The sequence below is a fragment of the Trematomus bernacchii genome, unplaced genomic scaffold (genome assembly GCF_902827165.1).
Source record: "Trematomus bernacchii unplaced genomic scaffold, fTreBer1.1, whole genome shotgun sequence".
Lineage (NCBI taxonomy): Eukaryota > Metazoa > Chordata > Actinopteri > Perciformes > Nototheniidae > Trematomus > Trematomus bernacchii.
This window is the reverse complement of record NW_022987739.1, coordinates 1,639,321-1,643,981: the sequence shown is the minus strand read 5'-3', so window position 1 is coordinate 1,643,981 and position 4,661 is coordinate 1,639,321.

Sequence of the window (4,661 nt, the reverse complement as noted above, 5' to 3'; positions counted from 1 at the left end):
CAGGCAGTCTCATTAAGACCTGAGCTAATTTATAGATGTTTAATAATTAAGTGTACTTTCACCAGAGCTTCAAAATCTTGTTTGTTTGTACATTTCGTCTACAAAAAACTGCATACAAATGTTGAATATAAAAATGGTTATGTTTGAGTTTTCTCGTTTAAAAAAACGTATTAATTGATCATCAAAGGTTTTCATCCCATTGACTAACACATCAATCATTGTTTTAATATTAAAGTTTTACAGGACAAACCTAAAAAAAGACTACCTTTCAACATAAATGCAACAAAAGACATGTAAGTTTATGAAAATGGAGACGATATGTGCTGATCTGAATGTCAGAGTCCTCCATGCTCTCACTGTTAACAGCTTCCTCTGAAGTAATGAGATCTGTAGCGGCACGTCTGTGGACCTTCAGGCGGAGAAAAGGTTAATGTGTCTGTTCTGCGCTCATTAAGAGGCCGGACCCTAAATCTCTGTCAGCGGGAAATGTGAGAAACACAGAGGCAGAAAATACAAGAGTACCGAAGAGCAGGGTTGTTGAAGTCGAACTAGATGTTCTCTCAGTGGATTGACTCAGATCTTCTACTTTAGGGTATGACAATCATAAAAATGTAAATATAAAAGTACAGTATATCACATCTTCCCTATGCTGAAAGTCTCCTTTCACAGTGATGTATGTAACTGGATCATAGCTTCACTTTAATGCTTCGGAGGGAACGGGTTGGGTTCATTACAATTCTTCAAACACTGCTGGTATAGATTGTGCATTTCAAAGAATGGGTTCCTGGAAGGACAGGAGGTTGCCCCCGCAGATATACGTACATATATTTAATGATCTGCACTCACTATCTGTCTATAACTCAGCTAGTTATGATGTTATTGAAGTTATTCATATTGTTTCTCCACTTTAAATGATAATACACTGTAGTTTGTCATATATTCATTGTCCTAAGTCTTTTTCGCTTTTTCGGCTATTTTGTTTATTCAAATTTGGTGGAAATACTTTTTTAATGCTAAATAGTTTCTTAAAATACTTTCGTTTTATCATCGTTACTCTTAGACCTTATTTTCTTATATTGTTAATGTTTGCACCACCATGCACCAAAGCTAATTCCTTGTATGTGTGAACGTACCTGGCAATAAACTTGATTCTGATTTCTTACATGTACTCTTATTTGTATTCTTCCAGTACGTGTGTGAACTTCCACCTGTACTGTCCTGTTTCCACTCTTATTCTGTTGCCTACACGGAGCAATAAAGGCCTTCTTTAAAGCATCAGCTAATTAACATGTCATAGATTTAATTAAAATATAGGAAATACACTCCGGGGCCCTGATCGTGGACCCTCCCCTGGACGCGTCACAGGGTCCATTTTTACCCCTCTCAGTCACATTGTTGCCATCCGTCTTTCTGCTTCTGCCAACCCGCTTTCACACACAACTTCTGTTGCCTTGGAGACATCTCCCACCCTGACACATGGACCCCTCCCCCCTCTCTCTCCCCTCTGACTCCTCTCACATCTCCTCACCTCTCCGGTCTGTTACAGTTCACACAGTTCAGCCTTTCCTCGGGACGTCCAGGTCACAGAGGTCGCTGACCAAACTGAAAATCTGCTGCAAGGGGGCGGGGACACTCATTTATAATTACGTTTTCTGAAATGTTATGTTCAAATATGTAAATATCTTATTAAAGAGGCCCTATTATGCAAATGTTCTGGGTCATATTAGTATTTGGTGCTTCTACTGTAACATGTCTCCATGCTCTAATGTTCAAAAAGCTCTTTATTTTCCTCATACTGCCTGTGCTGCAGCACCTCTTTTCACCCTCTGTCTGAAACCAGAGCCCAGTTTGCTCTGATTGGTTATCTGGCGAGCTCTGTTGTGATTGGTTAGCTGCTTAGAGATGTCTTGCACCCTTGGCCTATCACTTACAATGTGTTGGAGCACTAGCCAATAGAAGCACACGTGTTACATCGTGACGCCAGTATGTTTATTTAATTATCTTAACTCATATCTTAATATATAAGCTACTCGTTTTTGTACCTAATGTTATGTTGGCCTTGTTATTCATACTGTCAGCTACATGTTCACTCTTATTATCATTATTTGAACTCACCTTTCCGGTGTTTCACTCTCCTTCTGGAGCTGAATTTCCCTACAGAGATCAATAAAGGTCTATCTCATCTTATCTTAAAACTTGTAAGGGAGGGTTTCACAGTGTACGATCTGGCTGTGATAGTCTGCTTTATGCCCTGCAGTTGAAACAGTTTTCACTGTATGTGAGACACCACATGTAGAGAAGCAATGCTGCAAAACACCAGGAGGATATGCGTGTGTCTTTTGTCTCATTCTGCTCCGCTGAACTGGCATTTGAATCGGAGACATGCAGGGCAAAATGTCAGACCTGAAACACATGGAAATACATTTATAGACTCGCTGTATCTCAGCAGGGGGGCACGGTGCATGACCTGAGAGCCGGAGGTGCAGGAAGTAATATCAGATTTTTAATTTAAGTGAAAGGAGCTTTACCGCGCTGTAGAAATACTCTGTTAGATGTCGTGCATTTTAATTCATGCTAACGTACCAAAATGTAGTTTTATAATCACAGATTTTCTCATGTGGGTTCATCACTTAAAAGGGCCCTATTAGGCTTTCCTGCAGTGTGTTATTTAGGTTTTTGTGCATGTGAATGGTCTGCAAAGGTTAAAATCCCAAAGTGCAAAATACAACATTTAATGAACCTGACATTTTACATAATAGGGACCCTTTAATGTTGCAGCTGGTAAGGGTGAATCTGATTTAATCATTTCATATACTGCTGCTGGGTAGCTTAACATTTAATCATGATAAGATTATATACATTTTGCATCAGTAACATCATTCTTAAAAGTAACTCGTAACAAAAGCTATCTTATAATGACGTGCAGTTAAAAGATGTGATTTTATGGAGTGGGAGTATAAAGTAACTGAAGTAAAGAAGTATATAAATATATATACACAGAGCAGACCTGAAACTCCAGCATATATTGATCTTCATTTCTTTTGTCAGGTGAAACTTATTTTCACAGAATGATGGTTTTCATTTTCCAGATCATGGGTCAATTTCCACAGGAAGAATAAGAAAGTGGAGAGTAATACAGCTGAAAATAACCCGTGCAGTAAAAGGGCACTGTGAGTTAAACTGGAAGTCTACAGTGAAGAGAAAAAGACCAGAGGATACTTTGGCACTTTGATATGAGAAAGTGGAATATATGGCCCATATTACTCCCTAATATCTGTATATATATACTGTATATATTCCTGCCCACTGCAATAACACTGTACAATAAATCACCTCTGGCTGGAAGAGAACTATCTGCTCCATAGTTTCTCTAGAAATAAAACCACGTTGTACATTTTACTCATACATAATCTGTATATGTATGTATATTTTATATTTTATATTTTATATTTTAGTTTATTTCTATTCTTGTATATTTTGTTTTATTGTAAAATGCCTTTTATGCTGCTGTAACAAAAACAATTTCCCAATTTGGGATCAATAAAGTACGATCTATCTATCTATCTATCTATATGTAAGACTGTAGCAGCGCCACCTGCTGGAAGAGAAAGCCATGGGAATATTGTGATCGTCATCTTATGCTGTTGATTGCAGAATAGCAGACATTTGAGCTGAATAAACAACAGAGAAACAAACACTTTTAATACACTGCAGAGGAAATAAGTACGTTTCTAATAACAGTCATGAGAGGGACTGTTTTGACTCTTAAATGTATTATTTCTGTGGTCATTAAGTCTTTCTAGACCACAGACACACCAGAAACAGGCTGCTGCTGCCCCCTAGAGGCACGAAGCAGTCACATTAAAAATACATGCAAATACATATCAGATAGAGCTGTAATTCACATTTAAAAAAGGAAAACAGCTGATAAAAAACAATAGCACTTGGTATGAGCTTATGTGTCTCCACTAAGAAAAGGTTATTGCTCCGTGTAGTCTGATGTCAGTTTACTTGCAGGATCACATTTGATACTAAAAAGCATCTTTATAAAAAGAGACTGGGACAGGAAACCTTCTTTATAAAGCTGCACTGTCTAATCATTTTGATCTCCTAAAAACAAATATCTGCAAATGATCAAAAAACTCCTTTATACTTTCAGTGAAGTTGCATAAGTAAAATTCTTCATTATGCAACTTCTATAAAACCCCAGCAGAAATTGTGACTTGGAAGAAGTAGAAATATGTGTCTAAAATATGTCAGAAAATAGTGAAAATAGTTTCTCCAGATTGAAGGGGATGTTTTTAAATGAGTCAGCTCAAAACCCAATATGTAGCCTACTGCATAAGATATAAAACAGAGAAAAGCAGGACTTCTTCATCTTTGAGGCTGAAAACATAACTTAAAAGATTAATGGATATTCTAGTTTTGCTGCCGATAAGATAAGATACGAATTTACTTGTTGCGCCAGAGTTACAAAAATACAATAAACACAGCAGCATGATAGTAAAACTGTACACTGTGACGACCCCTCCCCCCTTCTGCCTGTCTGTGCTCCCTGCCTGTCTGTCCTCTGGCAGGTACTGGAAGTGTCGTCCTGTTTGTGCCCGCCCATCTAGAGGCGGAGCCCCAAGAAGGCATAAAGCCTTGCCCAGCTGGAAGGT